This window comes from Eurosta solidaginis, unplaced genomic scaffold, assembly GCF_040869045.1.
Source record: "Eurosta solidaginis isolate ZX-2024a unplaced genomic scaffold, ASM4086904v1 ctg00001140.1, whole genome shotgun sequence".
Taxonomy (NCBI): Eukaryota; Metazoa; Arthropoda; class Insecta; order Diptera; family Tephritidae; genus Eurosta; species Eurosta solidaginis.
The window spans coordinates 135863-149271 of NW_027136962.1; the positions used below are offsets into that span (position 1 = coordinate 135863).

The 13409-nt window shown below is 32.4% G+C and overlaps 3 non-coding genes across 3 annotated transcripts; all 3 read right to left on the reverse strand.

The window, feature by feature from the left end:
- Positions 1-3557: 3557 nt before the first annotated feature.
- Positions 3558-3676, reverse strand: LOC137235940 (5S ribosomal RNA). Its single transcript, XR_010948142.1, has one exon. It is a non-coding gene; the product is annotated as a 5S ribosomal RNA (ribosomal RNA).
- A 4979-nt stretch (positions 3677-8655) lies between these two features.
- On the reverse strand, positions 8656-8774 carry LOC137235941 (5S ribosomal RNA). The gene has a single exon (XR_010948143.1). It is a non-coding gene; the product is annotated as a 5S ribosomal RNA (ribosomal RNA).
- A 3156-nt stretch (positions 8775-11930) lies between these two features.
- Positions 11931-12049, reverse strand: LOC137235942 (5S ribosomal RNA). The gene has a single exon (XR_010948144.1). It is a non-coding gene; the product is annotated as a 5S ribosomal RNA (ribosomal RNA).
- Positions 12050-13409: the final 1360 nt, after the last annotated feature.

Below are 13409 nucleotides of genomic sequence, written 5' to 3' on the forward strand. Positions count from 1 at the left end.
CATGCTGTACTTTTTTAATGTTGCTCAGTTTTTTTTCTTCTGGAAAATGATGTAAGTCAACTTTTTTATGAATATTTTCAAACACTATTTTATTAATTGAAGTAGTTGTTAACGCAGATTTCGTTAAAAAAATAAATTTTCCAAAAGTGTACTTATGACCTTTTAAATTTTTCTTTCAAAAAGTGTTTTAATAGGTTTTAAAATAGATAAATACATATATATGACAATATAATTAATCTCTTTGTATATATATTTTGTCGTCCTGAAAAGGACGGTTTTAAATTTGGCGTCTAAGAATATATGTAAATCGGCGATTACATCACTTATGCTTTCTTTTCGGTCTTCTTTGGTAAAAGTACAGCTTGAATATTTGGTAAAACACCACCTTGAGCTATGGTAACTCCAGACAATAGTTTATTCAATTCTTCATCGTTACGAATAGCCAATTGTAAATGACGTGGAATAATTCTAGTTTTTTTATTATCACGTGCAGCATTACCAGCCAATTCAAGAACTTCAGCTGCCAAATATTCCATAACAGCAGCTAAATATACTGGAGCACCGGCACCAACACGTTCAGCATAATTGCCTTTACGTAACAAGCGATGAATACGACCGACAGGGAATTGAAGACCAGCACGGTTTGAACGTGACTTTGCCTTTCCCTTTACTTTACCACCTTTACCACGGCCAGACATTGTTGTTATATATTTCACTTAATACACTTTTTCACAAATACACACACTAGCTGAATAGCTTGGGCACTTTATTTCCTAAACGCAATTTGTGCTGCGCTTATATACTTTTTCGTTTGTACATTGAGCAACCCCAATCGCATGTTTTCAAATTAATGCCGGCAATATTTAGCGAATCGTTACGAACAGGTTGAATGGTTTGTCGGAAAAAATACACTTAAAGGTGCGCATTTTGACACTTGGAAAATTATTAAAAAGTGTGAGTGATAGTGAAGTGATTTTGTGAAAATTAAATATGCCTCCTAAAACTAGTGGTAAAGCAGCTAAGAAGGCCGGTAAGGCTCAGAAGAATATTACTAAAAACGACAAGAAGAAGAAGCGTAAGAGGAAGGAAAGTTATGCCATCTACATTTATAAAGTGTTGAAACAAGTACATCCTGATACTGGTATATCGTCGAAAGCAATGAGTATCATGAACAGTTTTGTTAATGACATTTTTGAACGTATTGCTGCTGAAGCATCACGTTTAGCTCATTACAATAAACGTTCAACAATTACTAGTCGCGAAATTCAAACTGCCGTACGCCTATTGTTGCCTGGTGAATTGTCTAAGCATGCCGTGAGTGAGGGTACTAAGGCTGTTACCAAATACACAAGCTCCAAGTAATTTGTGCGACTGAGGAAGTGAAAAATGTTAACAAAAAGGCCCTTTTCAGGGCCACAAAATATAAATTAACAAAGAGATATGAATTTTTCTAAGTCGATGAAAATTTTTAATTTTGTTTTGCAATTGAAACATCAAAAAATGTTAACAAAAAGGCGCTTTTCAGGGCCACAAAATATAAATTAACAAAGAGATATGAATTTTTCTAAGTCGATGAAAATTTTTAATTTTGTTTTGCAATTGAAACATCAATTTTAAAATTGGTCAGCATGGTAGGGCTGACTTACAGTGTCAGACACTAGAGCGGTTAATTATTATGGCGAAGCAACGCTGTAGTCAGACGTATTGCGTACATTTTTGATCTTTTTGTTTGTATATTTTGTAGCCCTGAAAAGGGCTTATTGATAATTCAACATTTAATGAATGTTGTGTCCTTGTAAATTATCACAAAAAACGCAGCATATTTATTTTTTAGCTGATGCCTTTTTTGCAGCTGGCTTTTTAGTCGCAGCCTTTTTTGGTTTGGTAGCAGTTGCTTTTGCTTTTGTTGCCTTTGACTTAGCGGTGGCAGATTTCGACTTGGTTGGCTTGGCTTTAACGGCGCCAGTCTTTTTTGCGTCTTTAGCCTTAGATTTCTCACTTTTCTTTTTTTCGGCGGTTTTCTTAGTGGCAACAGCTTTTTTCACTTTTTTCTCACCACTTGCCTTTTTAACACCACTCGACGATTTTTTCTTTAATGTTGCACTATCTTTTTTGGCTTTTGATTTATCAACCGATTTTGACTTACCATCACCTGATTTAGTGGCTGCAGCTGATAATTTAAATGAACCAGATGCCCCCTTTCCTTTGGTTTGAATCAATTTTCCACTAGTAACAGCCGATTTCAAATAGCGCTTAATAAATGGTGCCAATTTTTGGGCGTCACATTTATATGTTGCACTAATATATTTCTTAATTGCCAAAAGTGATGAGCCACCACGTTCCTTCAAATTCTTAATCGATGCATCTACCATTTGTTGAGTTGGTGGATGAGTGGGAGCAACCGATGGTTTTTTGGGTTTAGTTGCTTTTTTAGCAGCAACTTTCTTCTCAGCAACAGCAGCAGAAGCAGCTACTGGTGAGCTAACATTTGCAACAGCGATTGTGTCAGACATTTTCACTTAATTATTTTATTTAAACTTTTATTAACACTTGAAAATATTTATCAATTTAAGCACACAAAGCACAAACTCACTATTTATACTTTTTTATACAAGCGCATAGAATGCGATACTCTGTTTAAAATTTGAGAAGCGCAGCGAAAAGATGGATGACAAATGTTTTCATTTCAGTGCTACGTACCATTTACATTTGATAAACTTTTCATCTTAATAAATTAATTAAAATTCACATATTAAAGTTATTGCAAATATTCATGTAAAAATAGATAACTGAAATGTGTTAGTTTGATATACGAATTCATTTAAATTGATGAATTTCATATTTTCGGAGTGTCAGGCATTTTAATCAAAAGTTTGCACTGATAAAATCGAATTTTTTCTCAATTAAGTGAAATTTCTTAAAATATATTTGTACTAATCAAAATTTTAATTCGGATATATAAAATATGTTAAATTAGAAATCAAAAAACTTATCTTCGTTGAGTTTTAACAACATTATTTTATTTTAAAAAATTTTTTAAATATTTCTATTGCAACACTAGAGTAACCCTATATGGCTTCACTTAAAGGCATCTAAAGTTTGGAATTTTAGTCTGAATTGATTATTGATATTGGACGTCTACAACTTATATGTATAATTAAATGAAATTTCATGACATTCAAAAAAAAAAATAAAAAAAATTCTCATTGAATGCTTATTAATTATCAATATGATTATAATATACATATCTGAACATAATCGGACATCAGCGTCCATTTTAAGTACTATAATAGGTGGATGAGTATGAATTTGTACTATGCAGATTCATTTTGTATTTATATGATGAATGCTTATAAGCTTTAAATCAATAATTGATATGGTAAAAAATTATAACTAATATTATTATGCACGTAAATGTATGCGCGCGTATGAAATTTTTCCATTGAATCTATAGAAATATTAAATTGTATTCCAAGTATTTATTCAATTAAATGCAATTTAATAAAAAAAATATTTATGTACATATATATACATAAAATAAAAGAAAAAGTTGGATATGCCAACAACACGCGGTGTTCCCAAGCGGTCCCCCATCTAAGTACTAACCGCGCCCGACGCTGCTTAATTTCGGTGATCGGACGAGAACCGATGTATTCAGCGTGGTATGGTCGTTGGCAAAATTTGTTTGCCTAAATTGGTATAAGTATGGCTATTTTAATGTGTATACTCGCAGCTGTGAATTTGTCCTTTTTTTTTTTAAATGATATAAGTCGATTTAAGTAAATTTTGTTATATACTTTATAGTTTAGTGTATTCAGATACTCTTGCTACTAAAATCAGATTAAGTTTATTTTTTTACAAAAATGAACTTATGCCATTTTTGAAAATAAGCCTGCTATTATAGACATATTTATATCGCTTGGCTTGTGTCGGGGTATATTCATTTGCATGAGTTTTCATTATGCATACATACGTATGCTACTTAGTTTAAACGAACATTCATACATACTACATATGCATGTACATCTTAATAACATATCTTTCTGTTATGTATTGTATTAGAGAAATTTTGAAATCTTTGTTAAAAAATATTGTGGTCCTGAAAAGGACCGTTTGTTTGAATGTATATTTATTTTGTGTTAATATGTCCGTAAAAATGAATTTAACCGCCGAAACCATACAATGTACGACCCTGCCTCTTCAATGCATATACAACATCCATAGCCGTAACTGTTTTCCTTTTAGCATGTTCAGTATAAGTGACTGCATCACGGATAACATTTTCCAAAAATACTTTTAAAACACCACGAGTTTCTTCATATATTAAACCAGATATACGTTTTACGCCACCACGACGTGCTAAACGTCGAATAGCTGGCTTTGTGATACCTTGGATGTTATCACGTAAAACTTTGCGATGACGTTTGGCGCCACCTTTACCTAATCCTTTTCCACCTTTGCCACGACCAGTCATTTTTTCTATTTAGCACTTTTTTTAGCTTTCACAAGAACACTTCACTTGATCACTTCACTTCACAACTAATAGCTTGGTTACCGAACGTAGCTGCTATTTATACAAAAATCCACAACATTGAGTGAGCTACCATTATGTGGCATAAATATTTCTATCTCATTTTAACTCGCACAATATTGCAACCCTAAAAAAATGGACAAATGAAACGTTTTTGTGTATTTTATTATATGTATTTCCACATTTATAAAAATTAGGTTTATTAAGTGAAGTGTTCAGTGATCAGTGTTTATTTTGAATTGTGAAAAATAAAAGTGAGAAATGGCTCGTACAAAGCAAACAGCCCGTAAATCGACTGGTGGTAAAGCGCCACGTAAACAATTGGCCACTAAAGCTGCTCGCAAAAGTGCGCCGGCAACTGGTGGAGTGAAGAAGCCACATCGTTATCGCCCAGGTACAGTCGCTTTGCGTGAAATTCGTCGTTATCAGAAGAGTACCGAACTGTTGATTCGTAAATTGCCATTCCAACGTTTGGTGCGTGAAATTGCTCAAGATTTTAAAACTGATTTACGTTTCCAGAGTTCAGCTGTTATGGCATTACAAGAAGCAAGTGAAGCATATTTAGTTGGTTTGTTCGAAGATACAAATTTGTGTGCCATTCATGCAAAACGTGTCACAATTATGCCAAAAGATATTCAATTGGCTAGACGTATACGTGGTGAACGTGCTTAATTCCATATTTTAATAAATATTATAAACGGTCCTTTTCAGGACCACAAATTTTTTTAAACAAAAAAGATCAAAAATAACTGAAGCAACTGTTAATGAAAATTCGTATTTTGATAGTAGCAGCTGTAGTTTTACCCTTAATATGGTGTGTATACCTACTCACGAGTATATACACATTTATTTGCTAAACACATACATTAATATGTATGCACGGTTGTGTGTTTGTACCTTTGGTACGTATGAATACACGCCACAACTTTTTGCGCCTTTGTCGAGATGCTCATACAAACATACATATGTACATATATACATACAATATGTAGTAGCTTGCATGCTGTACTTTTTTAATGTTGCTCAGTTTTTTTTCTTCTGGAAAATGATGTAAGTCAACTTTTTTATGAATATTTTCAAACACTATTTTATTAATTGAAGTAGTTGTTAACGCAGATTTCGTTAAAAAAATAAATTTTCCAAAAGTGTACTTATGACCTTTTAAATTTTTCTTTCAAAAAGTGTTTTAATAGGTTTTAAAATAGATAAATACATATATATGACAATATAATTAATCTCTTTGTATATATATTTTGTCGTCCTGAAAAGGACGGTTTTAAATTTGGCGTCTAAGAATATATGTAAATCGGCGATTACATCACTTATGCTTTCTTTTCGGTCTTCTTTGGTAAAAGTACAGCTTGAATATTTGGTAAAACACCACCTTGAGCTATGGTAACTCCAGACAATAGTTTATTCAATTCTTCATCGTTACGAATAGCCAATTGTAAATGACGTGGAATAATTCTAGTTTTTTTATTATCACGTGCAGCATTACCAGCCAATTCAAGAACTTCAGCTGCCAAATATTCCATAACAGCAGCTAAATATACTGGAGCACCGGCACCAACACGTTCAGCATAATTGCCTTTACGTAACAAGCGATGAATACGACCGACAGGGAATTGAAGACCAGCACGGTTTGAACGTGACTTTGCCTTTCCCTTTACTTTACCACCTTTACCACGGCCAGACATTGTTGTTATATATTTCACTTAATACACTTTTTCACAAATACACACACTAGCTGAATAGCTTGGGCACTTTATTTCCTAAACGCAATTTGTGCTGCGCTTATATACTTTTTCGATTGTACATTGAGCAACCCCAATCGCATGTTTTCAAATTAATGCCGGCAATATTTAGCGAATCGTTACGAACAGGTTGAATGGTTTGTCGGAAAAAATACACTTAAAGGTGCGCATTTTGACACTTGGAAAATTATTAAAAAGTGTGAGTGATAGTGAAGTGATTTTGTGAAAATTAAATATGCCTCCTAAAACTAGTGGTAAAGCAGCTAAGAAGGCCGGTAAGGCTCAGAAGAATATTACTAAAAACGACAAGAAGAAGAAGCGTAAGAGGAAGGAAAGTTATGCCATCTACATTTATAAAGTGTTGAAACAAGTACATCCTGATACTGGTATATCGTCGAAAGCAATGAGTATCATGAACAGTTTTGTTAATGACATTTTTGAACGTATTGCTGCTGAAGCATCACGTTTAGCTCATTACAATAAACGTTCAACAATTACTAGTCGCGAAATTCAAACTGCCGTACGCCTATTGTTGCCTGGTGAATTGGCTAAGCATGCCGTGAGTGAGGGTACTAAGGCTGTTACCAAATACACAAGCTCCAAGTAATTTGTGCGACTGAGGAAGTGAAAAATGTTAACAAAAAGGCCCTTTTCAGGGCCACAAAATATAAATTAACAAAGAGATATGAATTTTTCTAAGTCGATGAAAATTTTTAATTTTGTTTTGCAATTGAAACATCAAAAAATGTTAACAAAAAGGCGCTTTTCAGGGCCACAAAATATAAATTAACAAAGAGATATGAATTTTTCTAAGTCGATGTTTTCGGCGGTTTTCTTAGTGGCAACAGCTTTTTTCACTTTTTTCTCACCACTTGCCTTTTTAACACCACTCGACGATTTTTTCTTTAATGTTGCACTATCTTTTTTGGCTTTTGATTTATCAACCGATTTTGACTTACCATCACCTGATTTAGTGGCTGCAGCTGATAATTTAAATGAACCAGATGCCCCCTTTCCTTTGGTTTGAATCAATTTTCCACTAGTAACAGCCGATTTCAAATAGCGCTTAATAAATGGTGCCAATTTTTGGGCGTCACATTTATATGTTGCACTAATATATTTCTTAATTGCCAAAAGTGATGAGCCACCACGTTCCTTCAAATTCTTAATCGATGCATCTACCATTTGTTGAGTTGGTGGATGAGTGGGAGCAACCGATGGTTTTTTGGGTTTAGTTGCTTTTTTAGCAGCAACTTTCTTCTCAGCAACAGCAGCAGAAGCAGCTACTGGTGAGCTAACATTTGCAACAGCGATTGTGTCAGACATTTTCACTTAATTATTTTATTTAAACTTTTATTAACACTTGAAAATATTTATCAATTTAAGCACACAAAGCACAAACTCACTATTTATACTTTTTTATACAAGCGCATAGAATGCGATACTCTGTTTAAAATTTGAGAAGCGCAGCGAAAAGATGGATGACAAATGTTTTCATTTCAGTGCTACGTACCATTTACATTTGATAAACTTTTCATCTTAATAAATTAATTAAAATTCACATATTAAAGTTATTGCAAATATTCATGTAAAAATAGATAACTGAAATGTGTTAGTTTGATATACGAATTCATTTAAATTGATGAATTTCATATTTTCGGAGTGTCAGGCATTTTAATCAAAAGTTTGCACTGATAAAATCGAATTTTTTCTCAATTAAGTGAAATTTCTTAAAATATATTTGTACTAATCAAAATTTTAATTCGGATATATAAAATATGTTAAATTAGAAATCAAAAAACTTATCTTCGTTGAGTTTTAACAACATTATTTTATTTTAAAAAATTTTTTAAATATTTCTATTGCAACACTAGAGTAACCCTATATGGCTTCACTTAAAGGCATCTAAAGTTTGGAATTTTAGTCTGAATTGATTATTGATATTGGACGTCTACAACTTATATGTATAATTAAATGAAATTTCATGACATTCAAAAAAAAAAATAAAAAAAATTCTCATTGAATGCTTATTAATTATCAATATGATTATAATATACATATCTGAACATAATCGGACATCAGCGTCCATTTTAAGTACTATAATAGGTGGATGAGTATGAATTTGTACTATGCAGATTCATTTTGTATTTATATGATGAATGCTTATAAGCTTTAAATCAATAATTGATATGGTAAAAAATTATAACTAATATTATTATGCACGTAAATGTATGCGCGCGTATGAAATTTTTCCATTGAATCTATAGAAATATTAAATTGTATTCCAAGTATTTATTCAATTAAATGCAATTTAATAAAAAAAATATTTATGTACATATATATACATAAAATAAAAGAAAAAGTTGGATATGCCAACAACACGCGGTGTTCCCAAGCGGTCCCCCATCTAAGTACTAACCGCGCCCGACGCTGCTTAATTTCGGTGATCGGACGAGAACCGATGTATTCAGCGTGGTATGGTCGTTGGCAAAATTTGTTTGCCTAAATTGGTATAAGTATGGCTATTTTAATGTGTATACTCGCAGCTGTGAATTTGTCCTTTTTTTTTTTAAATGATATAAGTCGATTTAAGTAAATTTTGTTATATACTTTATAGTTTAGTGTATTCAGATACTCTTGCTACTAAAATCAGATTAAGTTTATTTTTTTACAAAAATGAACTTATGCCATTTTTGAAAATAAGCCTGCTATTATAGACATATTTATATCGCTTGGCTTGTGTCGGGGTATATTCATTTGCATGAGTTTTCATTATGCATACATACGTATGCTACTTAGTTTAAACGAACATTCATACATACTACATATGCATGTACATCTTAATAACATATCTTTCTGTTATGTATTGTATTAGAGAAATTTTGAAATCTTTGTTAAAAAATATTGTGGTCCTGAAAAGGACCGTTTGTTTGAATGTATATTTATTTTGTGTTAATATGTCCGTAAAAATGAATTTAACCGCCGAAACCATACAATGTACGACCCTGCCTCTTCAATGCATATACAACATCCATAGCCGTAACTGTTTTCCTTTTAGCATGTTCAGTATAAGTGACTGCATCACGGATAACATTTTCCAAAAATACTTTTAAAACACCACGAGTTTCTTCATATATTAAACCAGATATACGTTTTACGCCACCACGACGTGCTAAACGTCGAATAGCTGGCTTTGTGATACCTTGGATGTTATCACGTAAAACTTTGCGATGACGTTTGGCGCCACCTTTACCTAATCCTTTTCCACCTTTGCCACGACCAGTCATTTTTTCTATTTAGCACTTTTTTTAAACGTTCAACAATTACTAGTCGCGAAATTCAAACTGCCGTACGCCTATTGTTGCCTGGTGAATTGGCTAAGCATGCCGTGAGTGAGGGTACTAAGGCTGTTACCAAATACACAAGCTCCAAGTAATTTGTGCGACTGAGGAAAATATGTATAAAAGTGAAAAATGTTAACAAAAAGGCCCTTTTCAGGGCCACAAAATATAAATTAACAAAGAGATATGAATTTTTCTAAGTCGATGAAAATTTTTAATTTTGTTTTGCAATTGAAACATCAAAAAATATTAACAAAAAGGCGCTTTTCAGGGCCACAAAATATAAATTAACAAAGAGATATGAATTTTTCTAAGTCGATGAAAATTTTTAATTTTGTTTTGCAATTGAAACATCAATTTTAAAATTGGTCAGCATGGTAGGGCTGACTTACAGTGTCAGACACTAGAGCGGTTAATTATTATGGCGAAGCAACGCTGTAGTCAGACGTATTGCGTACATTTTTGATCTTTTTGTTTGTATATTTTGTAGCCCTGAAAAGGGCTTATTGATAATTCAACATTTAATGAATGTTGTGTCCTTGTAAATTATCACAAAAAACGCAGCATATTTATTTTTTAGCTGATGCCTTTTTTGCAGCTGGCTTTTTAGTCGCAGCTTTTTTTGGTTTGGTAGCAGTTGCTTTTGCTTTTGTTGCCTTTGACTTAGCGGTGGCAGATTTCGACTTGGTTGGCTTGGCTTTAACGGCGCCAGTCTTTTTTGCGTCTTTAGCCTTAGATTTCTCACTTTTCTTTTTTTCGGCGGTTTTCTTAGTGGCAACAGCTTTTTTCACTTTTTTCTCACCACTTGCCTTTTTAACACCACTCGACGATTTTTTCTTTAATGTTGCACTATCTTTTTTGGCTTTTGATTTATCAACCGATTTTGACTTACCATCACCTGATTTAGTGGCTGCAGCTGATAATTTAAATGAACCAGATGCCCCCTTTCCTTTGGTTTGAATCAATTTTCCACTAGTAACAGCCGATTTCAAATAGCGCTTAATAAATGGTGCCAATTTTTGGGCGTCACATTTATATGTTGCACTAATATATTTCTTAATTGCCAAAAGTGATGAGCCACCACGTTCCTTCAAATTCTTAATCGATGCATCTACCATTTGTTGAGTTGGTGGATGAGTGGGAGCAACCGATGGTTTTTTGGGTTTAGTTGCTTTTTTAGCAGCAACTTTCTTCTCAGCAACAGCAGCAGAAGCAGCTACTGGTGAGCTAACATTTGCAACAGCGATTGTGTCAGACATTTTCACTTAATTATTTTATTTAAACTTTTATTAACACTTGAAAATATTTATCAATTTAAGCACACAAAGCACAAACTCACTATTTATACTTTTTTATACAAGCGCATAGAATGCGATACTCTGTTTAAAATTTGAGAAGCGCAGCGAAAAGATGGATGACAAATGTTTTCATTTCAGTGCTACGTACCATTTACATTTGATAAACTTTTCATCTTAATAAATTAATTAAAATTCACATATTAAAGTTATTGCAAATATTCATGTAAAAATAGATAACTGAAATGTGTTAGTTTGATATACGAATTCATTTAAATTGATGAATTTCATATTTTCGGAGTGTCAGGCATTTTAATCAAAAGTTTGCACTGATAAAATCGAATTTTTTCTCAATTAAGTGAAATTTCTTAAAATATATTTGTACTAATCAAAATTTTAATTCGGATATATAAAATATGTTAAATTAGAAATCAAAAAACTTATCTTCGTTGAGTTTTAACAACATTATTTTATTTTAAAAAATTTTTTAAATATTTCTATTGCAACACTAGAGTAACCCTATATGGCTTCACTTAAAGGCATCTAAAGTTTGGAATTTTAGTCTGAATTGATTATTGATATTGGACGTCTACAACTTATATGTATAATTAAATGAAATTTCATGACATTCAAAAAAAAAAAATAAAAAAAATTCTCATTGAATGCTTATTAATTATCAATATGATTATAATATACATATCTGAACATAATCGGACATCAGCGTCCATTTTAAGTACTATAATAGGTGGATGAGTATGAATTTGTACTATGCAGATTCATTTTGTATTTATATGATGAATGCTTATAAGCTTTAAATCAATAATTGATATGGTAAAAAATTATAACTAATATTATTATGCACGTAAATGTATGCGCGCGTATGAAATTTTTCCATTGAATCTATAGAAATATTAAATTGTATTCCAAGTATTTATTCAATTAAATGCAATTTAATAAAAAAAATATTTATGTACATATATATACATAAAATAAAAGAAAAAGTTGGATATGCCAACAACACGCGGTGTTCCCAAGCGGTCCCCCATCTAAGTACTAACCGCGCCCGACGCTGCTTAATTTCGGTGATCGGACGAGAACCGATGTATTCAGCGTGGTATGGTCGTTGGCAAAATTTGTTTGCCTAAATTGGTATAAGTATGGCTATTTTAATGTGTATACTCGCAGCTGTGAATTTGTCCTTTTTTTTTTTAAATGATATAAGTCGATTTAAGTAAATTTTGTTATATACTTTATAGTTTAGTGTATTCAGATACTCTTGCTACTAAAATCAGATTAAGTTTATTTTTTTACAAAAATGAACTTATGCCATTTTTGAAAATAAGCCTGCTATTATAGACATATTTATATCGCTTGGCTTGTGTCGGGGTATATTCATTTGCATGAGTTTTCATTATGCATACATACGTATGCTACTTAGTTTAAACGAACATTCATACATACTACATATGCATGTACATCTTAATAACATATCTTTCTGTTATGTATTGTATTAGAGAAATTTTGAAATCTTTGTTAAAAAATATTGTGGTCCTGAAAAGGACCGTTTGTTTGAATGTATATTTATTTTGTGTTAATATGTCCGTAAAAATGAATTTAACCGCCGAAACCATACAATGTACGACCCTGCCTCTTCAATGCATATACAACATCCATAGCCGTAACTGTTTTCCTTTTAGCATGTTCAGTATAAGTGACTGCATCACGGATAACATTTTCCAAAAATACTTTTAAAACACCACGAGTTTCTTCATATATTAAACCAGATATACGTTTTACGCCACCACGACGTGCTAAACGTCGAATAGCTGGCTTTGTGATACCTTGGATGTTATCACGTAAAACTTTGCGATGACGTTTGGCGCCACCTTTACCTAATCCTTTTCCACCTTTGCCACGACCAGTCATTTTTTCTATTTAGCACTTTTTTTAAACGTTCAACAATTACTAGTCGCGAAATTCAAACTGCCGTACGCCTATTGTTGCCTGGTGAATTGGCTAAGCATGCCGTGAGTGAGGGTACTAAGGCTGTTACCAAATACACAAGCTCCAAGTAATTTGTGCGACTGAGGAAAATATGTATAAAAGTGAAAAATGTTAACAAAAAGGCCCTTTTCAGGGCCACAAAATATAAATTAACAAAGAGATATGAATTTTTCTAAGTCGATGAAAATTTTTAATTTTGTTTTGCAATTGAAACATCAAAAAATATTAACAAAAAGGCGCTTTTCAGGGCCACAAAATATAAATTAACAAAGAGATATGAATTTTTCTAAGTCGATGAAAATTTTTAATTTTGTTTTGCAATTGAAACATCAATTTTAAAATTGGTCAGCATGGTAGGGCTGACTTACAGTGTCAGACACTAGAGCGGTTAATTATTATGGCGAAGCAACGCTGTAGTCAGACGTATTGCGTACATTTTTGATCTTTTTGTTTGTATATTTTGTAGCCCTGAAAAGGGCTTATT